Raw genomic sequence first — 24,576 nt, 5'->3', positions numbered from 1 at the left:
AGTAACCACCTGTTTCCATTGTCTGTCTCTGCATCAGACTTTGAACTCCTTGGGGCAGGAACTGGTGTTGTTTACTGTGTTTCTGCCTCAGCCCAATATAATGCCTTGCACATACCAGGTACATAAAACCTACTTAAACTGAGCTAAACAAATAAACAGATGGGGGTGGCCAGAAGACAAATATAACAATAGCAGGGCAGATGTGGGCTACTCAGTTGGACTGGGGACATTAAAAGGGTTCAGGGAGGAAGAGCGACTTGAAGGATGAATCAAGTTCAGGAGTACTTCCTCTTCCCCCTCCTCCCCTTCCTCATCTCTCCTCATCCTCTCCTCTTCATTTCTCCCTGGTATGGACTTTTAATTCTCAAGCTTGTGAAAGCTTATTTTTTAAGCAATGAGAGGATTGATCACCTGCCCTGGTTCCCCGCAGCCCCTAAATCACTTCCAACTGCCAATACCTCTAAGTCTAGTCATTTTGTTCTCAGGTCAAGATACAAAAGGTATTGTCCATAGTTGCAGTAGTCTAATAGAAATGCAATGCAAGGCACAGATAAAAGTCACACATAAGTTTTAAAATTTTCTGGTAGCCACTTGAAAAAAGTAAAATATGTTGTCATGGTTTTGTTGTGGTTTGCCCCCTAAAGTTTCAAACTGTGTTTGAAGCTTGATGCCCAGTGTAGAAGTGGAAGATGGTGTAGAACTTTCAAAAGGAGGGGCTTAGTTGGGGGTCCTTAGGTCATTAGAGGCACTGATTCTGAAGGAAATACTGGCCTCCTGGAGTGAGTTCTTACCAGAGCTAGATGTTAGAAAAGCCTGAGTCTGAACCCTGGGTTTCTTTTTGGCTTCCTGTTTCCCGCTGTAATCTTTCCTCCTGTAAGCTCTATTACCATCTGTCATAGGGCCCCTGCCAGAGCTGGCACAATGCTGTTTGAATTTTCAGTCTCTGAAACTGTAAACTGAATAAATGTCTATTCTCTATAAAGTTAGCCTGTGTCAGGAATTTCATTATAGTGATAAAAACCATCAATACACAAATAAAATTAATTTATAATGAGTTAACTTTAACTCAATATATCAAAATATTATTTCACCATATTATCAATATGAAATCATTAAGGAGGAATATTATATTCTTTCTCTTTGGTAATGCAGCTTCAAAGTGAAGTGTGAATTTAGCACTTAGCACTATGACACATCTCAATGTGAATTAGACTTTTTTCCAGTGCTCAGTGGTCACATGTGGCTTGTGGCTATGGTACTGGACAGCACAGTTGTGAAGCCACAGGTGGGGCTGCCCAACCTTCTCCAGGTCATACCACATGTAGGAAATGACAGTATTGTGCAGCACACCTGGGGCAATGGAGGAGGTTGGGTTGTGGCTGAAGGTTGCTAGCAGCAGAAAAGATCAATAGTTGGTTTACTACAACCCTTTCAGGCCCCAGATGGGAAGGAACATTACGCAACCCTTAAAATCCATATACCCTTTGATAAACATAAAAATCCTATAGCTTTCTATTTGCAAATTCAAAATAGGTAACTTTCATTTTCTAAGTGAAAATGTTATTCTTGGACTATGAATTTACTTTCAAGTTGACATATGCTCTCTGCCCCACATGTACCAAGAAGCACTGATGGGTTCCAGAGATTTGCAGACAAGGTGGAGGGTCCCATTCTGTGTCTGTAAACTGATCCATATAGACCATTCGAATCAACTCTGGTGTGGTTGGGCTGTTCATCCCAAAATTAGGGCTAAGCCTGTATCCCTGTGAGCTACAGCCACAGCATCAATTCTGGTGAAGAACACTGAAGACCCCAGGAACATTCGGGATTCCCCTGAACCCTGGTGGGAGGGGGAGGAGACAAAATTAAAAGAGAGATTTTTAGTAAACCTAGTCTAGGACATCTGGCCCATGTGGTGTTGGGCAGGGGTGGGCACAGTGGCCAATGGACTAAGCTAATGTAGAAGAGCATCTAGAGGGTCTGGGTCATGCAGGGGATGGTGAATGTTGAACAAACCCACTGATGGTTGAGCATGTGTGGGCTCTGCCTGACAGTCCCTTGTCTCTTCCAAATCAGTACCTACCTGGGCTCATTCTCTTTTCAAGATGATGGTTTTCCCAACTGTCCCTCAGGACCAGTTCCAGGACAGCTCTGAGCTCTGCTACAGGACTTGGTTTCCATTTGTATAGGCAACTGGCTGGTCCCTGAAGGAGCTCTGGTTTGGAGGCAGGTAGGCCATGTGGTTACCCCCAAAGTTGGTGAAGCTTGCCAAATGGTGAGAGACTGGCAGAGGCCTGGTGTGCTTATGCTTGAGGGAGCCACGTGGGTGCAGACAGGGAGGCTGGCCATAGTTTCAGGTAATACCCACAGTTCCACCTGAGTTTCTAAAGGATGAGGAGGACAAAGAAATGTCTTGCTTTTTGGCTGACATTCCTAACCGGGCCTTTGCCAAGGGTCTATCTTTCCTAGTATGAATTTTTTAAAAATTACAGGTCTTATAAAGCTTTCCCAAGTTATAAACTGAGAGTACCATAGTAGGTCAAAGCTTTTTTAAAGACACTCATGCCCCTTCCAGGAGATTCATGTCCTCTTGGTGTGCGGTGCCTGCCATTGAGTGTCTCTGGGTTAAATGCCCCCTAGGGTAAAATCTAAGTTTCCCACCACCCAAGTCCTGCACCACTGTGTCAAGGGCACATTCATACATCCTGTCCTGCATGGTGTCATAATCATAATCCAATATGATTATGATTAGGGCTAGGTTTTGGGTTAAGTGTTATGTCACACACTGGCACTCTTCTGACGGGTTGTACAGGCTGACTCCTGCACACGAGCTGTCAGACCATGAGGTGACATTTAGACCACTTGCTACTTACCAGGTTCTGATCTGTGAGGTGCTCATCCACCTGGTGGGAGGAAGTCTTTGTCTTCTTTGCCTCAAGATGCTCTCTAGGCCAGAGAAGCCCTGAAGTGGTGACCAGAGCCTATGTAGTCCTGCTCTGATGAAGTGAGGTCGAGTAGGAGGGGAATGCCAAGAGGAAATGAGCTGAGTCACAGAGGAAAAATCAAAGTGCTATGAGACAGGACAGCCAGGGACATCTACATGACCTGAGGGGCAGAGGAGGTGACATTTACACTGATATCTCAGGGGTGAGAACTGACAGTCAGGTGAGGGTTAATCTCAGGCAGAAGGGCAGGTGGTTGTGTGTCAGCTTGATGAGGCTAAGGAACCCCGATGTTTGGGCAAACAGCAATGTAGATGTTGCTGTAAAGCTGTTCTGTAGATGTGATTAACATTGACCATCAGTTGACTTTAAGGAAAGTTACCCTTGAGCCTGTGGGTGAAGCTCATCCAATCAGCTGGAGGCCTTAAGAGCAAAACCTGAGGTTTCCCTGAGAAGAAGGAATTATTCTGCCTCAAGGCTTTAACCCAGAAATGTACCTGAATTTTCAGCCCGCTTGTCTGGCCCCACAGCTTTTGAATTTGTCACCCCCGTAATTGAAAGAAAATAAATCTATGTTGTATATACTCACACACATATGCATATATATATAGGTATGTATTCACATATGTATGTATCATGCATACATGTACACACAAACATACATGTGTAACTCATTCACATATGTACAGGCATATACACAGGTAGTCCCATTGGTTCTGTTTCTCTCGAGAACTCTGACAGATGCAGGTGACATGGGCAAAGGCTTCATGAAAGAGAAAGGCTGGGCCCATGCAGGGACTGAAGAAGGCCATGTGGCTTGAGTGCAGAAATCATGGCACCAGGAGTCCTGGGAAAGGTCAGTGGGTAGACTATGCAGGATTTGGAAGCCTTGTTGAGGACTCTGTGTGTATCATAAGCTCACGGGGAACCGGCAAAGGGCTCTTATTGTGAATGACTTAACTTTCTTCCTCCTTATGTACTTCATAGCTAATCCGTTGCCTTAACTGATCAATCATGTCTTAACTCACATAATTTGCTTATGAAACCCCTCAGACAGTGACTAACCCTGGAAATGAGCAGGAGCTGGTGGAGTTATTTTGGCCCAGAGAGGCTTCAAAGACCTTTGTTGACATTATCAGTGGCTCACTACCGCACCTATACTGGTTCAATCAGGTCCTGCAGCCCTGCCCTCCCCAGCAGCTGGACTCCTCTGAGGTTGGAGGCCTGGATCCACACCCCATGTCTCTGTCATCAACAGGTCAGAGTGCCAGAGACAGGAGAGAGGGAAGCCATAGCTATAGTTTTTGTGTACAGTCATATGTTGCTTAACAACGGAGAACGTTGGAAAAAAGCATTGTGAGGCAATTCCCATATTCTGCAACTACACAAACTAAGACAATAATAGGGGATCTAGGTGATATCATCTGATGGGTCCACCTTTGTATATATGGTCTGTCATTAACTGAAACAGCATGTGACTGTACCTGCCTTCTGCCTTCTGCTGCCAGCAATTTTCCACATACATTAGACTCTGAATCCTGTCAATGACCCTGGCAAGTGAGGTCCCTGCATTATGAATGTCCCTACCCAGGATTAGGTGACTAGAGGTGGTAGAGTTGGGCTCTGACCCCTGCACCTCAGTTGCTTGCTCCTGAGAGTCCCCTGGGCAGCCTGGGCAGACCTGGGAGGTTTCACAAGGGAAGAGGAGCTGACGATCATTATAGTCTGAGTTTATTTCTTAACCCAGGAGAAACCTACCAGTATCAAGGCTCTGCAGTTGATTGGCCCTAGAAGACTACTCAAGCTCTCAAGAGACTGATATATAAATTTGTTCCATTACATTAACTTACAAGCAGAAACCAGACTGTACAGATGGAGCTGGGCTGGTATCTTCCTGTGGGCAAATCTGAAGCGAAAGCAAGCTGTGATCAAAGGCTCCTGAATAGGCTTAGAATCCATCAGAAATATGAGTGATAGTCACTCTGTCCATGAGGAATGGCTTGATGAATGATGCCACCAGCTTGGCCTAAAACAGGGCCATGTCAGTCCTATCCGAGGCTGAACTGTCACATACAGGTGCTCAATGTAAATATTTATTGAATGAATAAGTGAATAAGTCAACACCCATTCAGAAGAGCTTGTTGAGCATTTATAACAATAGCATAAGTAACATCAGCAGAAACCACAATCCTCAGTTGACTCTGCTGGGCTTTGTCAAGCCCTTCACATGGGTTGTGTCCTTCAATTCTCACAATATTTCTGAGGGTTAGGCCTGGCTGTTGTCCCTTTTTTTGGTGTGGAAACTGGGACTCAGAGCAGTTAGGTAACTGCCCAAGGCTGCATAGCTAGGATTGGACCTAACCTGCTCGCATTCCTGAACCTTAAATCCACAGCTATTGTGATTCAGCATCACTCTCCTCTGCAGGGTGGTCACATTTGCCAACTGCTACAGCTTGAATGCATCTCCCAAAGTTCATGTGTTGGAAATTTAATCCCCAGTGCAACAGAGTTGGGAGATAGGACCTTGAAGAATTGAGTAGGTCATGGGAGCTCTGCTCCTGCCTCTCAACACTGATGCTTTGGGCATTGTGCCAAATGAGCTAAGGCCATTACTGTGGAAGTGAGTTCTTTATTGTGAGGGTGGATTTGTTATAAAAGTGACTTTGGCCCTCTCTTGCTGTCTCTTGCCATGCAATGCCTTCTGCTATGTTTTAATGCAACAAGAGGGCCCTTCAGTCTTGAACTTTCCAATCTCCAGAACTATGGGTCAAATAAACTTCTGTTCATTATAAATGTCCCAGTCTCAGGCATTCCAGTATAGCAGAATAAAAAAGAAGACACTGATACCTGTGACTTTCCTGCTGTCCCATCTCTTTTTCTGCCAATTGGCACTGAGCAGTATTATAGGTGTCAACCTGTCCTTATGTAGAGTTTCCTTATTTTACCTTAGAAGAAGTTTCCCCTTGGCATAGAGCAACTATATAACTATATAATTATATAGAACAACTATGAAATTGTACCTCTGAGTACAGTCATGTGCTGCATAACAATGTTTCGTTCAGTGACAGACAGAATATGTGATTATGATCCCTTGTGACTAAAATGGAGCTGAAAAATTCCTGTTTCCTAGTGATGTTATACAGTCTAACATCATAACGCAGTGCATTGCTCAGGTGTCTGTGGCGATTCTGGTGTAAACAAATGTACTATATGTCAGTTGTATAAAAGTATAGCAACACAACTAAGGACAGCACATAAAACTTGGTAATAATAATAAACAACTCTATGGTTAGTTTATGTATTTACTATTTTTTAAAATTATTTTAGAGTGTACTCCTACTCATTTAAAAGAAAGTTGACTGTAAAACAATATTCTGTCTTATGCTGGCAGTATCTCACACATACCTCACTTTTCCTGGCCATGTTGAGTGACAGACATACACCTTTGAGGTTTCTGTAACTGCACACTGTGATGTTCATTCAACAATGAAATTGCCTAATGATGCATTTCTCAGAAAAGCAACACTTGGTTGGACTGGACTAGGGAAGACGCACCCAAGACAAGTGATGAGTCCTGGTCCAACTGTACATAGGAAGTCCCAAAATGCTGAGATATCTGAGAAGATCGAATGCTTCCAGGGTAGAGGACTATGTGACAACTTGATGATCCTAACTCCAGAGAGGTTGTTCCCACTCCCTTAGACATGTGGCCCAGATGGGTATAGTGTGGGGTGAGGAAAAGGGGGAAGCTGGGAGACCATGGCATAGTTTGTGTTAGGACAAGTCATTTCTTATCATCTGTGTTTTCATTGAAAATAAGCATCTTAAAAAGGCAACCCATTGAGGCAGACTGTGAGGCGTCATTATAGCCTTTCCCTGTGTGGTTCTGAAACTGCACAAGGTGACACTTTCCCAAGTAACCGTCAGCTAGATAAGTTGTCCCAGGGTTTCAAAAGGCCACAATCATTGAGATGGAGATTATACCACCACACATATCCTTAATTCTAGGGTCTGGAATAGGTGCCTGACTGTCCCTCTCATCATCCTCTGGAGGAGGTGGAGTGCAAGGAGCACGGGCTGTGTTCAGAGCCTGAGTAGTGCCTGTTGTTCATAGAATTCCATAGGATGGTATCTGTCTAGAGCTTCTGTGGCCCATTCCACAGAGAGCTATGCATTTCCTGAAATAGATTATTTGATGCTATGAAAATATATTCTGGAAAAATATATGGTGACCTGTCAGAGCATGAATCTCCAGGATATATAAAGAACTCAAAAACTTAACACCAAAAAAACAAAAAAACAAACAAACAAACAAACAAAAAACAAACAATCCATCAATAAATTGGCTAAGGAGCTGAACAGACACTTCTCAGAATATATACATTTGATCAACAAATATACGAAAAAATATTCAACATCTCTAATAATTAGAGAAATGCAAATCAAAACTACTCTAACATTTCATTTCACTCCAGTCAGAATGGTTTTTATCAAGAATACAAGCAACAATAAATGTTGTTGAGGATGTGGGGAGAAAGGCACACTCATCCATTGCTGGTGGAACTGCAAATTGGTACAACCAATGTGAAAGCAGTATGGAAATTCCTTAGAAAACTTGGAATGGAACTACCATTTGACCCAGCGATCCCACTCCTCCTTCTATACCCTAAAGTCTTAAAATCGGCATACTACAATGACACAGCCACTTCAATATTTACAGCAGCAAAATTCACAATGGTTAAACTGTGGAAGCAACCTAGATGCCCTTCAATAGAAGAATGGATAAAGAAACTGGTACATATACACAAAGGAATATTACTCAGCATTAAAAGAGAATAAAATTTTCAGGTAAATGGATGGAATTGGAGAATATTATGCTAAGTGCAATAAGCCCATCTCAAAAAACCGAGGCTGAATGTTTTCTCTGATTAGTAGATTCTAATCCATATGGGTGGGGGGCATGGGATAAGTGAAGGAACTTATGTGGCAAAGGGGAGGGGCAGTGGGGACAAAGGGGTAGGAAAGATGGTGGAATGAGATGGACATCATTACCCTAGGTACACGTATGATTGAACAAATGGTATGACTTTACTTCATATGTAACCAGAAAAGTAAAAAATTCTGCTCCATTTATGTACAATGAATCGAAGAGCTTTCTACTGTTATCTATAACTGATTAGAGCTAATAACTAATTAAATTTTAAAAAAGAAAAAAATATATGGTGACCTACTTATTTTTTATTTTGACAACATCCTGTTAAAATAAGGAAATTTTGAGCTACAATATGAGTCCCACATTTTTGAGTAGCCCATCATTTTATGAAGTTTTATTAAAATGAAAAAAAATTATTCTGAACTTACTCTTAAATGGATTTAAATTCATGATGCTCATTAGGGCTAAGGAGGGCATTATTAACCTATATTGTTTATGAGACAAACTATTCCAGGATTATATTTGACCTGGATAGGACATGGACACTTCTAAGCAGTGTCTCTCAAACTTTTTGTTTTATTTTTTATCATAATCCACTGTAAGATCTACAAGTCACATTTTTCCCAATATACACATGTGGGCAACATGCACACACGTGCAGACATCTAAGAAAAAATCTTTTTCCTTATTACATATAAAACACATTGAAATTTTACTGTTATTGTATTCTATGAAGCTTAATTAAAATGGTGGTTATGACCTCATAAATTAATTTTATGACCCTTTAATAAGCCATAAACTGCAAATTAGAAAATGCTATTTCAGGGCTTAACTGAGAAAGTATATACAGCAGGAGAAGGGCAAAAATGACCTCTCTTTCAGAAGTACAGTGTAGTGATCATCACTTTCTTTTAGGGGAAATATATGTGTTGATGGAGTGGGTCTGGGGATTAGCCACAGAGGGGACTAGATTAGAGATGGAAAAAAATCAATTCAACCTGTCAAATATTTTTAAGTATCCCCTAGGTTTATCTACTGTCTTATGTGTGAGGGAGGTTACGTAGGACTTGTCCTCAAAATGCTTACGGCTGTTTATTAGTGGATAAGATCATGTAGGGAACGTTTGTAGAATGAAAACCATTGAGGTCCAGGATGGAGTTCTGAGAACATCAACATTTAAGGACTGGGCAGAGAAATGGGAATCTGCAGTAACAAAAACCCAGAAATAAACAGAGAGGGAGGAGGAACATCAGGAGAGTGAAGCATTGCAGGAACCAAGGAGAGAGATTTGAGGAGGAAGCAATCAATGGTGGTGAATCTGCTGAGAGGTCAGGAAGGTTAAGGGCTAAAGAGGGTCATTGTATCTGATAGTAGCACTGAGATCATGGAGACTTTGGGGACACTTGTTTTAGTGTCATGGTGAGAGCAGAGGGCAGATTACAGGGCTGAGAAGTGAAACAATAATATGAAATTGACTGTGGTTTGGAGAACTTTGGCTTATTACCATTTCTTATTTCTATATCCCCTCTCTAAACGTGCATCAAAGCTTTGCCATAGCATAAGCAGTGACCAATTCTGTAGATTGAAAGGGTGTTATTGTTGAACAATGTTGTTATTGAAAGGATAATGTTCAGTTCAGCCTCTTTTACCCACATATTCAGAGCCATATTTGGGGTCAAGATAATGATGTCCATATGGCCATCTTTAAAACTGGTTAATCAGTAACACTTTAAAACTCTAAGTTCCACATATATTAAAAGGAAAGCTCAGGTCTCAATTCCCTCTTGCGACATTTAAGTGACTACATAAAACTTTCTGCTGCCCTTAATTGGAAAATGAATATCACAAAAATTTCTGAGAAATGGAAGTACAGTTGGCTTTAAGTGGGAGGAAATGGAGTGGGGTCCTGGAAAGTCAGATGAAGTAACAAATCAAATTATCCGCCCACAGGAAGTGTTTATTATTTTGTAGAGTGTGTGAAGATTCATGTATATGACATTGAAGAATTAGACTTGAGATAGTGTCCAGATACACATTGGAGGGGCCAAGGAAGTTCAGGGAATCTTCTTATGACTCTTTTTTTTTTTTGTAGTTGTTTTTGATATTTACTTTTTAGTTGTAGTTGGACACAATACCTTTATTTTATTTATTTATTCAAACCCAGGGTCTTGCATATGCTAGGCAAGCACTCTACCGCTGAGCCACAACCCCAGCCCTTCTTGTGTGTTTTATGGGTGTTGGGAGAGAATGGGAGGAAGAATTGACAAGGATGTTGGACCAGCTTTCTGCTTTAGCACCTGCGCATGGCTGGCAAGGATGCCCCGCACTGCTTCTTTCTCATGTTTTGGAATGTTGGGGTAGCCCTCTCACTGATGAATGTGGGTTTGGGAGGGAAGGCTCATGGGAGCAGCTGTGTAATGACTAGAACTTACCTGCTTGTGGGTTAGGGGTGGTGTAGTGATGGGGGTGTAGAAAGTTCCTCCATTTCTAACAATGTGAGCAAGTTTTACAGGAAACAAGGGCTGAAGGCACTCCTGAGGACTTCTCCTTGCTGCTGGTCTCAAGGTTAAAGGAATTCTTAGAACATCATCTGCTGGTTCACTGGTGTCCCTGTAGGAGACACACAGTCCTAGCTGTCCTGCTGTTAGATATTCTGGAATCTCCAGAATGAATCAATGCTGGGAGCCATTAGCCAAGTAGGTATGACAATTTCCTTGCCAGCGTACCCCATGTTGCTTAGTGGAAGGACTCGTGGAAATAGGACATTTTGCAGTGACATTGCATGTAGGTGACCTTGCTCAAGGACCAAGGCGGATCCGAGTTTAGGGCGTTCCGGGTTTAGGACTATCCGGGTTTAGGGTGGTTCCAGGTTTAAGATTATTCCTGCTGGGAATAGGGCGTATGCTGCTGCCTGAGTTCCCCTTGAGTTCTCACGGGATTCAGACAGTATTTTTTGGGAGACAGAAGCCCAGTGGGGGTGGATTTGGGCAGAGAACGTGGATTTCCCCAGAACGTGATTGTAGATGGCTGGTGTGAGTTCGGGAATAAAGAGTTGCTGTTTGAATCTACAAGCTGTGTGGTGGCTCGTGATTTTGTGCCCAGCCAGACTGCGGCATTTGTGCCCAGCCAGACTGCGGCAAATCAAGACACAGTGACTGTGAAACAAATTCTTGAAGCCTTATTTTGAGATTTTTATCAGTTTTAGGTGACCTACTGAATCATATACATATATGGTTCAAGAGTGGAGTGGGATCTTTTAGCCTTTGGGGTATCCTTACAAGTAGGCTGTTAAAATAATAGAGTTTGGGAAATTTTCAAAGGTTTATCTTAAAGGGATTCGACAACACTTAAAAGAAAGGGAGACTTAGCTAGGATGTGGAATGGGGAATGTTGGAGTCTTTGATGAGCATCTTTGCCTAACTTCTGGGGACAACTCTGCCCAATCAATGCTTTCCCGTCTCCAGAATTGGGTCCTGTCAGCCTTTGCTCTCCCAGTATTTCCTCACCTACTAGGCTGAACCATATAAAACTACCATATTTGTAAGTAAAAAATGGTCAAATATATCACCAGTTTTGTATGATTCAACCTAATATCAGCTAAGGACATCTACTGACAAAATCTACTCCAATGTCTAGTAATGTTGTGTCCTCTTTTTCTAGTAGATCATGGATTTATTTAATTTTGGCATTTGGTAACACCAGTTAGGTGATTTTTGATATTTGTCTCTAACACTTGAGGAAGGACCCATTTGATATCCTTGGGACCAAGGGGTTAATTAAGTAAAGCTGGAATCATCTTGAATCCTGCTGGTTCTTATGGTTGGGCTGCTGTTAGCCACAAGAAGGGAGCAAAGGAGATGCAGATGGCATCAGCAGGCCCTCTCCCTTGCCTCTTCTGATCTCAGCTCTTCTCAGTCAAGGGATGGAACTGTGAGGGGCAATGAAGTGAGTCTGTTTTATCTTTTTAGTTTTTTTAAACTCTTGGCTCCAATGTAGCCCAGTGAGTCAGGCTTGAGAGGAGCATGGGCATGGCATAACATGCCAGACATACAGACACCATCCCCTTCCCCAGATTTTGCAAAGGATATTATATTTTATCAAAAGACCCTAAGGGGTTCCAGATATTGAGATAGGTGCTAGAAAACTCTCTGGGTGTCACAAGCCGTCTGTGGGCTGTGTGTATGAACTATTGCGCATAGTAGCCAAGTGAAGGGATAGGCTTGGCACTGTGAAGGGATTGATCCCATGATGCAGGTGCACCTCCCACTCTAGTTCTGCCTAAGATCCCACACAGCATCTGAGATGGGTGTGACTCTCCAAGACGTCAATCAATCTGCTGACCACAACATCACAAAGCATGACTCCACCCTTGAAACCTTATTCCTCTCTGAGCTCCCTGCTATTAAATAAAGAAACGAGGGCTCATACTCTCTTTCCAGAGCTCTCCTTCTAGCGTGGAAGCTGACCCTTAAGGTCACAAAGCCAACCCTCCCTCGGTTTAAAAACTACTCTCTGTGTTATGTGATTTTTCGCGGCTTTCTTAGCTTAATGTTGCAGCCAGCTGTTTTAAACCCAGTTCATCTCGTCTGCAGGGGTAGTGGTGGAGATCTGGGGACTAATTATAGCAGAGAGCAGCTCTGAGCCACCCTTCCACCCTGGCATTATCTTAGTGCCATCTCTCCTTTGTTCTCACTCATGCTTTTCATTTCTGCATAACTCTCTGGGCTATATTCTCAGCAAATCCCTCAGTGTGATTTTTAAAAATCCTAATAGATCACAGATTGGGCCACTCATCCATCCACTCATTTGTTAAAAGGAAAAAGGAGCATGTACAGGGGTCAAATTAAATAAAGACTGTAGATGCTTACCTTGGAGGAGTAGCTTGCTTTTAGATTTTGTTTTGATGTCAACAGGGACATGTGGAACTCCTCAGGGATGTAAGTAGCTGAAGGAATGTTGTACTTTGGACCATGTGTGTATGGGACTCCTTCAGGAGAATATTTCAGTTCCTCTAAGGCATAAAATCCAAGACCTTGAGTAAATGTCCCCTCGATCTGTGACAAAGAAAGAAATGAATCTCACTTTTTCATGCTGTTTATGAATTTCCAGCTTGATCATCTAAAGCTCTCACTCACTTAAAGTGACTGATTCCCCTGGAGTCCAGGTCTCTATAGCTCTCCATATTCTACTTACAGATACAAGCAATGACTTCTGAAATTCTTGGTTAGGTTTTAGAAAAATGCCCAGACTTTCTTGAAAACACAATAATACTTATTTTCAATGCTTAGCAGTGAATTTTAGAAACAGATGCCTCATTCTCCTGGAACAAGATCTCTTCACCCCAAAGACATTTTACCAATGAAAGGATGACTTATAATTTTTTCAAAAAAGTTCTTCAGCCCCTTTTCCAGTTATCAAAGGGTCTTTCCAAAATCTGAGGATGGTGTTCAAGGTCTTGTGTTTGTTCTTTCTCAGGAATGTCCCAGAAAATTTCTAAAGCAGTAGACCCATATCCCAGCATCTTCCCCATTCTTTCTCTCATTCCAAGGGCTAAATTTTGACATAAGCTGATTATATTTTAAATTTAGCAGCTGTTTAAATAGAATTTAGGCCTACAGAAATGTGATCCAGAAGAAATCAATGGTAGGCTAAAAGAAATGTTAGGCTAAAAGAAACTTTTGTTTTCTTTGTTCATATTTGTAATGTGCTAAAATATTTGGGTTACATAAAAATGTTAACAAATACAATTGTGTGACTTTTCACTGTGGAGTTAAAGCCTCCAAGCTCATATTCTCTCTTTCTCTCTACCCCTCCCTCCCTCTCTGTCATGACCCTAATTCTCATGTGATTTCAACTAATACTTCTACTTGGATCACTCCCAAATACACACCTTCTGCTCTGAGGTTTGGACTTGGACTTTCAATCTTTTCCTTGACACTTCTACCTGGATCTCTCACAGGCTACTTGAGGTTAACAAAGCCAAGCTGAGTTCATATTTGTAAGTGTACCCCTCTATGCCTCTTTGTATTTTCCATCCTTGGAACTACCATCAACATTGGATCTCCATGCTGGAAATTTGGGATTCCACCCCCCTCACACACACACACACACACCGTTGTCTTTTTTTTCTTCTAGTCCTGGACAATTGATAATTTTATCTCCTAAGTCTTTGTGAACATCTGTTTCCTCTTCCTTATTCTTCTTCCCATTGCTGAGTACATCTTTTGTCTCATCCCTGTAATGAATTCCTAAATGATTCTTAGGCATTGGTCTGTGGTTCCATTATCCATCATGGGTGTCACAGTCTCTTGGAAATTGTAGAAACACAAGATTCCTAGGACCCTCTTGATTCCCTGGGTCTAGCAGGGCCTGTATCTATGCAATACATAGACGTTCATTGAATAAAAAAACAGAATTCAAGAACTCTATTCCTATGTTGTAACATGTAAATGAATAGGAGGATGAGAAAGAGGAAATAATTTTAGCCAACAGAACAAACTATTTAATGATACCCCAAAAATAGAAGAAAGAGATTTGCTTCTTTCAACCTGTAGTTAGAACAGGTAAAATATTGGTTAGTATGTAAAAAATTCATATATTAACTCACTGACAATTAAGATATAAGATATAAACATATACTTGTCTATATCCACAGCAGGATTTATACTAAAGGAAGCATCCATGACAACGTCAGTTCTAATGTTCTTTAGGGAGTAAAAACCAAACAAATGGTTATAGTACATATTCCACTTTTAAACAGTAAGATTATTTTCTCTTACCAAGGGTTTAAAAGGTGATCGTAGAATGCCATGGCAAAGTTCTACTTTTGATAAAGATCATAAAAATACCAAATATTGCCAGTTAAAATGTTTCTTGGAATAAAAAAAATTAGAAGTTATTAATCCCAAGAAACATTTTGACTGGCAATAGTTGGTATTTTTGTATGGTTTTATTTTTTTATTTGGTATATAATATGTATATGCTATCTACTAGAACTTTAAAAGTTTATTAACATCAAGTACTGCTGCAGTCTGGCTGGGCACAATTCAGGAGCCACTTATCAAACAGAAACGAACTTTATTTTTAGAACACACAGGCCACACCACACGAGCTCTTCAGGAATTCCCTCAGAGCCCAACTGCTACCACCGGCTTCCCACAAGCCTCTCCCATTGTGGTGAGGATGGATTTCAGTCCCCATTTCACAGAAAGAGTTGAACTCCTGGCTGCTTTTGTTTGTTTTCATCTGGAACCTGGTGAACCTAAGCTTGGCCTTCACTATCTAGGAATTACCATTCCACAGATGAGGGACTTAAGGCTTAGAACCTTCATATATCTATCCCAAGTTTACTTGGCTAGTACACAGCACCTGAGAGCAGACCTCTTACTGGATTTCATAGCCTGGGAGAGGGTGTTACCAGTATACAGAGGTGGCAGGGATCTGAGCTAGTAAGACTTGGGTCAAGTTCCAAATTTCCATCAAGACACTGACTTACCAGCGGGCTTCTTTCCCTCAGATACAATCTCACTTGTTCCTACTGTGAGCCACAGTTATAAACTTTTCTAGGGGGTTTCCAAGTATCTGAGTCTAATGCCAGAAGAAATAAGAATAAGAGGTCTGTGGCTTTCCTCTCTAGCTGGGATAGAGTGACAAGGAGATTTGTTATATCCAGCTCTTTGGTAACTTGTTCTAATGTACATTAGTATATCAGGGATGAACTGAACAATGATTTGTCATTCGGGATGGTTTATTTTTTTTCATTTATTTTGTAAAACCTTTATTTCGAAAAGAGTATGAAATTTAAGAGTCAGAAATTTTGCCTGGTGTGGTGGCACACACTTGTAATCCCAGTGGCTTGGGAGGCTGAGGCAAGAGGATATCAAGTTTAAAGACAGCCTCAGCAACTTAGCAAGACCCTGTCTCAAAATAAAAAATAAAAAATGGGCTGGGATGTGGCTCAGTGGTTGAATGCCTCTGAGTTCAATTACTGGTATCCACCCCCCCCCACCAAAAAAAAAGAGTCAGAAATTCTGATTTTTGAATTTTCACAATGCTATTTAGTCACTGAAACTTTGATCAGATTTCTTAATCTTAGGGCTGGGGATATGGCTCAGTTGGTAGAGTACCTGCCTAGCATACACAAGTTCCTGGGTTCAATTCCCAGCACCACCAAAAAAAAAAAAAAAAAAAATTCTTAATCTGAGTCTCAGATTTCTCGTCTGTAAAATGAAAATATCAATAATAATACCTAGCTCATGGAGTTGTTATGGAATTAACTAAGTAATTTCCCAGAAAGATCTTTACTAATTGCAAAGGGGTATACAAACACTAGTGATGTACAAAACAAATTTTTTGATATAAAATTAAAATAATAATATAATATTATTATTCTACAAATAAACCTTAAAAATTCACAACTCAATGACCACTGATTGAGCACCTATTATGTGCCAGGCTCTGGGCTAGACTCTGAGAAAAAGAAAACTGAATGAAACAGGGATCCAATCACCTAAGGTTGGCCATTGCTTTTTCCTTTTCCCTTCCTCAGCATTCCATCACCAAGTGCCATCCACCTTCTATGCCATATGTCTTAGATCTACCCCCTTCTTCTCATTCCTATTGCTTCTGATACAGACCCTCATCCTCTTTTGTTTAGGTCATTGCAGAAGCCTCCCTGCCTTCTGGTTCTGTGCTAGTCATTTGTTTTCATCTACCCAGTCACCAGACTGACCTATCTAAATTCCCGATTTAACCATGACTTTTTTTTTTTTTCCCCTGCTAAAAACCCTTGGTTGGATCCAATTCCTGAAAGACACTGTACGTGTCAGTGGGTTGGCACATGGCCATGGCCTGACTAGCTCCCCAGCTTCATCTCTTAGAATCACTTGCTGTGGCCCTTCTGAGTGGTACCACCTGTGTTGCCCAGACACAGTTTGCCAGTCCTGCTGCTTTCTTTGTATAAAACCCACAATTGTTACCTCGTCTGCCTTTTTCTGTAGGTAAGACTTATCTTCCTGGTTTCTTGCTTTCCCTGACCACCTTGGTACCTCTTTCCCCATCTGAGGATGAGTCAGGAAGAATGCCTAATAGTAGTATTACTGACTCAGATTATACACACAGTGTGAGGATGTTTGATGTATCTTTCAAGAAAGGCTAACCCATTTGAATAAATTGGGACCAACACCGGATGAGAGTACTCATTTTTTTTTCTATATACTTGCTGGCACCCAAATTGTTATTTATTAAATATTTGCTAGGCAATGGGCACAAAAGGTCAGTCTCAGCACTTTCATTAAAAATTTACCACGGAGTGATAAGGTATCTGCCACTTGCCTTGTGAGCACCTGTAAGACAGTCAATTTTAATCTCAGAACAGGCAGCTCCACAAACAAAATAAGGATAAATGTCAATTTCTCCCTTCTCCCAGTCTATGTGAACTTCATAGCCCCGACAAGACAAAATACACTCTGTAGTCAGAACACGGGATTAGCAGTGGAGCTTTCTCTAAGAAATGAAAATGAGAGAAATCAGACTGTCTTCAGAGTTAACCTACATCACAAACAAGAGTACGGTGCTTCTTGAGGATTCACCAAGTGCCTAGAGCAGACAACAAGAGACAGGATCCTACTGTGAGGCATATGGTCCACCTCACATGCAGGATTTCAACAAGAGGCTCGACTTTTAACTTTAAGCAAGAGTAAAATTTTGAAGCATCTACTCCATGATATATCCATATTTTTAAAATACTCCCAAAACATTTAAAACGTTTGCAACTTGGAAAAGAAGGAAAATCCAGAATAGTTTTCTTTTTTACACAATCTTGTTGGTTGGTGGTAAGGTACAGTGGCACTGAGTATGCATTTGCCGGAAGTAAGGCTAAATAAACTCAGATGACACATTTCATGAGATCCAGCACTTAGATGACGGTGATCGCTCCTCTTCCACTTCTTGCTGTGGTACTTTGAGACCCCAGACCCACACACACTTGTGATACAAGTGGCATTTTGCTTGACAAGCCATGTTGGGCAGATGTGGAGCTGAAAGGTTCATAATTAAATGATGCTGTCATTTGATTAGAGGGACTCTCTTTTTAGCAACATCTTTATACTGTACATCACCAAAATTTCCCTTCGATGTGAGTTTCACCTTCCTACGTGATTTTAAAATTGCTCTCAATTTTGAAGTGTTTTCTTTCATTTTCTTCTCCTAGTCAAAATTTCCACTAGTCATAAACATTTTGTTGATTTTTTTCTTTTAAATTGCAAGCCGGGATCACTTGGACAATAGTTTTGAGGAATTGACTTCTTATTTCCAACTTGATCAGCTAATGAGTGAGACATCTTTTTTCCCATAAACTCTCCATGAACTTCCTTCTTTTCTTCCTCCCTTCTTTCCTGTTTCCCTTCTTAATGCCTTCTTCCTTCCCAGACACTCCAACTCCTCTTCTTCCAACCCACATTATTCATTCATTCTACAATGTTATTATATTTGTATGAATTGTATATACTCTATGATATTAGTGTTATATGTGGATAGTACAGATTATATTTTCTGAGTATGACAAGTCCTCTTTTATCATTTTTCTTGTAGAGAAATTAGTTTTGACCTATATGATTAAAAAGTTGCACACTATTTGTATACCTGTCAGACAGGTATTTCTGTTAACATATTAATCAGAAGAGGAGTTCTGATTAATACATTAAAACATTAATTATGAGATTCATCTCTATGTTAACATATTAATCAGAAGAAAAATTTGGAAAGCCTTATGAGGTTGAGAGTCAGAAAGAAACAGAGGCCAGTGTTACATGCACAGGGAACTCCTGTGAAATTCAGGTATTTTCCAGTGTGGTTGGTAGGAGATGGATGTGAGCCTAGCTGGAATATTGCATTGAAGAGCCAGCTCATCAAATCCCCCTTCTGAATTCTGTGCCCTTAGGAAAACTTCTGGTTCTGAGTTGACTTCTTGTGTAGACCTGTCATGGAGAGAATGTGTTGGCCATGGAGACTCTGGGTCATCTGTTCCCTCTGCAGTTGTTATGATTTTTCTTCTGCAACTAGGGAGAGTGTAAAAGTAGGAAGGGCTTTTTGCTGATATCCTGGCTTCACATCTCAGTTGAATTTCAGAGAAAAAGCAAAACAGGCCATAGATCAACAGCAGAGTAGAGTGAATTTGAGAAACAGGATGCTGTGAGTTCATGAGAGGACTGGAAGAAGCAAAGATCAGGAAGCAGTCTCCTGCTGGTGGTATCTTGGGACTCCTGCTGGAGGGCTTTACAAGTGTATAAGTTTGGAGAAGTGCAGCAAAAGAGTATCCAGAGAAGAGTAATAAAAATGACTGCTCTACAAGAGAATTGGTCTTTTAAACAAAAAGCAAAAATTCCTGATCAGTTTGGCCAGTTGGAGCCCCCTGTACCCATTCTGTATCCTTTTGACATGTCCTTGTCCTTCTCAGGATTCTTCCTTGTAGGGCACAATTCACTATTCTAGGCTCATCTTTTACTTTTCCTGTCCTAGTCCTGGAGTCATCCATTGTGATGACTCAAGCATAAAAATAAATGATAGTAAATAATAGTAAATGAATAATGTGAGCTGGGGATGTGGACCAGTAATACAGCATTTGCCTAGAATACACAAGGCCCTGAGTTCAATCATCTGCACCAAAAAAAAGTAAGTAAATAAATTATCACTCACTGAATAATATAGGAAACCATGAGTCCATACTATTCTAAATAAATAGGAAGTTTTATGAGAGACATATATTTACATAGTTCCAAAGTGTCTCTCCATGCAATAGGTATTAATTACAAAAGGAGAGAAACATCCTTTCAGCAGGGAAGCCTAGTAGACACCATCTTAATCAGGTGGGACACACTGTAATCATGTGTCACCCAATTGGATGCAATGAAAGGAGCATGAAGTCACTTTTGTAATGTGCTGACAGAAATGCATAACCTTGATTTAATCATGAAGAGACATCAGACAAACTGAAATTAGGAGACATTCACAAGATACCTGGCCATGATCTTCACAAGTTGTAGTCCAAGTTGTGGATGTCTAGGAGAGATGGAAGACCTGATCCCAACTGAAATATACCTCAGAGACAGGACAATTAAATGCAAAGTAAGATTCTGTGTTGGATCTTTTTGCTATATAAGACTTGACTGGGACAACTGGCAAGCCACACATAGGGTCTGATGGTTAGACATTCGTAACATACCATGGATTTTTATGGTTATATTGTGTATTGAGTGATACTAAGCACTAATGTGCTCAGGGGCAATAGGGCAATTCATTCTCAAATGATTCCGCAGAAATAAAATTCTCTGTATTGTGCTTCCAACTTTTTAAAAATAAATTTGTGGTTGCTTCAAAATCTAAAAAGGAGTTAAAATTTTGGTGATCAATTATTCTTGAGAAAAGGAAATGAACTGGCCAAGTAATTGTATTCAAATGCATGGTCACTTGCTGTGTAAAGGGTCTTTTTCATCTGCTGAGAAATTTAACTCATGAGAGATTCATTTAAATACAAACATTTAATTTAGTTTCACTTATAAGGAGCCTCAAATGAGCCTGTTTACAAAATGATTCCCAACAGATACAGATGCAAAAATCAAGACATTAAAATAAGAGTAATCGATGAGAACCAAGAAATGAAATAGAGTGAATCATAAAAGACTAAGGATTTATGCATAATAAAACTAAATTAAGCATAAAATTAACTTCAAGCTTCCTGGTGGCCAAGGCAAAGAAATAAAAAGAAAGTACTTAATATTTATTAAACAACAAAATATAAAGAATAGCAGATCACTAGGAAAAGAAATTTTTCATAGCTTGGCTCTCTAAAAAGTAATTTATAATGCAGAAATTTAAATGGACATTGTCAAATAAGTAAATTGAAATATGCATTTTATAAAAAAAATTCTGGGACTCTTTAAATAAACCAAGTTTTTATATCTCAGTAAAAATTAAGAGAAGAGCATGGAATTATAGTTCTGTGTATGTATTTCTAATGAGAATGACAGTAATATAATCCAGGCATAAAGTTTGGTTATTTGATTTGATAGCTGCGTAAAGCTTAGAGAATTAAACTAGTTTGAAATTATGCTAAGTATAAGAGCTTAGGCTAGTTTAAAATATTGTCTACTGTTTAGTCACTGGAAAGAGGGAGCTCGGTGCAATGATGAAGGTGTTGGGTCCCTTAGAGGGGCATGGCTCTCCCCCCCCAGAATCCTGGCTTTCTTCTTTTTATCTGTGGACCTCAGGCAAGTATTTGGCTGCACTAAGACTCAGGTTCCTTGCTTCTTATTCCATGCTTTTGTGATTATGTCAAAATGTATCTTAATGTTTCATATATATAAAACTAAAAAGAATCAATGAAAACAACAAGAATAAAAAACAAATAAAATGGGAAAGTCATAATGTCTCCTTGTAGAATTTTGAGACATAATTAGGGGTAGTTAGATGATGTCTGGCATATTAAAAGAGCTTGATAAATGTCCTATTTATCGCAGTTAGCTCTTAGTATTATCACTTTATCATTAGTTATTATTATTTCTGTATTTTGCTAAAAGATCATTAACTTCCATTGGCCACAAAAAGAAGGGTTACACAGTGTAATGAGGACATGGGGAAAAAAAAAGTTAACTAGGAGCAATAATCCTGATTGTCAAGTTCTGCTGCTTCTCTTGAGTGCACCACCTCTATTTTGAAAGCAGTTAGAAGGGTGGTGGAATGAAAAAGGCAAGCACATTTGGGTCAGACACATGGGTCCAGGCTTTGCTTCCTGCCAGCTGCATGACTTCAGGGAACCACATGACCTATTTGAGTCTCAGTTTCCTCAGTTATGAAAAAGGTCGAGAATCTTCCCCTTGCAGGGTTTGAGGAAAATTAAATGAGATAATATAAGTAAAACCCTGTCCCCAGCTGCCTCCCAACTCTCTCCCTTGACACTCATTCACCCAACACAAACATCACTATCTACCTCATGATTCTTTCTGTATGTCTCAGATCTGGCTCCAAAATGCTTGGCAAGAGTCCTGCAGGCAGTCTTTATCCCAGCTAATCAGAAATGAAATCCATTTGGCGCCCTGTGAATTAACTATACTACATATACAATAGGTTTAACTGCTTACATGATAAGAAAGAGCTTAGTGGAGATCATTTTACTTCTTTAACAAGAGCAATGCGGTAGAGTACTGTGGAGAGGCAGCCATTTGGGATGGATTAAGAAATCAGGGTGCTGAGTGCCCAAGTCAGATTCACCTTGCAAAGTGAGGTGGGGAGAGGAAGCTGAAAGACAAAAATGAAACTATAGCTCAGCGCAAGGGTGGGTATAGCATGGGTGAGAGCAGGCTTCTGTTCTTTGTTGTTCTTTAATTTTGAAAAATAGGTTAGGACAAATTGAGCATATTGATAAAAGGATGTTAATGAACTAAGGGAAAGATGCAGAGGGAGGGGATGATTGATGGGGCGGTTTCAGGGGAGACAGGAGAGGACAGGACTGAAAGACAGTTAAAAGGTGTATCTTGGAAGGAAGAGGAGGAAAGGATGGGAAATGAGGTGGCAATGCAAAATAACTGCAAGTGGAGGGAAGCAAAACATGTGGGCTGGATTCTTGGCTTACTGCTGTTTCTCCAGCAAGAACAACGTCTAGCACATAACAAGCACTCAATAAATAATCATCCAATTGCCACATCAATGATCATATCGGCACAATTCACAATAGCTAGACTGTGGAACCAACCTAGATGCCCTTCAATAGATGAATGGATAAAAAAAATGTGGCATCTATACACAATGGAGTACTAGGCAGCAATAAAAAATGACAAAATCATAGAATTTGCAGGGAAATGGATGGCATTAGAGCAGATTATGCTAAGCGAAGCTAGCCAATCCTTAAAAAACAAATGCCAGATGTCTTCTTTGATATAAAGAGAGAACTAAGAACAGAACAGGGAGGAAGAGCATGAGGAAAAGATTAACATTAAACAAAGACGAGTGGGGGGAGAGAAAGGGAGAGAGAAGGGAAAGCTTATGGAAATGGTAGGAGACCCTCAATGTTACACAAAATTACATAGAAGAGGATGTGAGGGGAAAAGGGGGGGAAACAAGGGAGAGAATTGAACAACAGCAGATGAGGTAGAGAGGGATGATGGGAGGGAAGGGGAGGGGGGATATTAGGGGAAAGGAAAGGTAGCAGAATACAACAGTCACTAATATGCCATTATGTAAAAATGTGAGTGTGTAACCGATGTGATTCTGCAATTTGTATTTGGGGTAAAAATGGGAGTTCATAACCCAATTGAGTCAAATGTATGAAAAATAAAAAAAATAAATAAAAAGGGAAAAAAATATTCATCCAAAGAATAAAGCATGGAAATGAGCATTTTTGAGTTAGTGAGAGGAGTTGTCAAAAATATGGATTTTAATGCTTTCTCATGATTTTACTTTTGGATTCAATATTTTGGGAAATTGCTATTGGAGTCTTGGTTCTATTGACTTTGATATTTTCTGCAGTAGAATGAAGAGAGTCAACATGAAGAAAAGGAGAAAGCGGAATGAATTCCAACAGCACTGGAGTGAGCTGTCCTAACTCCCTCTCTTGAATTTTCCCATCTTCTCTAGGTGGGAACCTTCAACTTCAACTCTCTGCTTTCTGCTTTGGAACCACCCTGTTCCCTGGCAGGGGAAATACTAGCAGCCCTACTCAACATGTTCCTTATTTGCTCCATGCCATCAGCTTGAATTGTGGTACAAATGTGTATGAAGAATTGTAATGCAAGAAAAATATGTCTTATTAAAAATTAGCATTTAATAATGTCTTATTAAATACTAGGACTGAAAAGCATAAATGCTAAATCCATGCTGGCTGGCACTTCAAATTTTACAAAAATCCTTCTATTCTGAGCTGTTCACCCTATGCACAGGACTATTAACATGGCAGGTGGGAACTTGTGACTGATTTATATATAATAAAGCATTGTATGTAGGAAATTTGGGGACTCATCTCAATATTACCTACATTCCTGTCACGATAAACATTTTTTTTCCTAGTGAAAACCTTTCAATGAAAATGAAGTAAAATAAACAAGAATAGACAAAATAAAAAATGTAAACTACCGAGTACCACTTTCCAAAGATCCTTTTATGTTCTAAAAGAAACTAATTTTAGGGCAGCATTAGATATCTCTTACGTAAAATATCCAGTGGCAGAGAGACTAATGCTTTGACAAAAAGCTTCACTGACCAGCAGAAGAGCAATATTTTTAAAGGAAAAATAAATAACTGGACAAAAGAAGCAAAGCATGAGAAAACAGCCATTTTTTGACTGTCATACTCGTCCTTATTATTGGGATATTATTTTGCTGCATGAACAACAAGCATATTTCCCAAGCAGGTTCTGACATATGCTCAAGAAGTATGACTGCCTGGTCTGACTTCCCCTGAGGAGAGCAAGTCACTGCTTTGGTGGATCCTTTTAAAGAAAAAAAAAAGGGACGTGGATTTGGAAGATGGCGGCGAGGGGAGTGCATTACCCCCGTGTGCTGCTTCACTGTGTGGGAGTATGACAAGTCAGGACGGCTAAAGGATATCTTGTTAGGAATTTCCAGCAATAGTGGGGTGCTCCGGAACCTGGAGGAAGGATTTCCATCGCACGAGGATCGGCTACGGGGACTCAAACGCGAGAGGTTTGTCGCA

At 40.3% G+C, this 24,576-nt stretch overlaps 1 pseudogene; it reads right to left on the bottom strand.

Annotated features, from left to right (window-relative positions):
- Window positions 1–1,225: 1,225 nt before the first annotated feature.
- The window catches only part of LOC107138359, an 84,865-nt pseudogene continuing 61,514 nt past the window's right edge, over window positions 1,226–24,576 (bottom strand).

The sequence above is a fragment of the Marmota marmota genome, unplaced genomic scaffold, assembly GCF_001458135.2.
Source record: "Marmota marmota marmota unplaced genomic scaffold, marMar, whole genome shotgun sequence".
Classification (NCBI taxonomy): Eukaryota; Metazoa; Chordata; class Mammalia; order Rodentia; family Sciuridae; genus Marmota; species Marmota marmota.
Note: the sequence above shows the minus strand (reverse complement) of the source record. Positions and strands in the feature narration are given on the sequence as shown.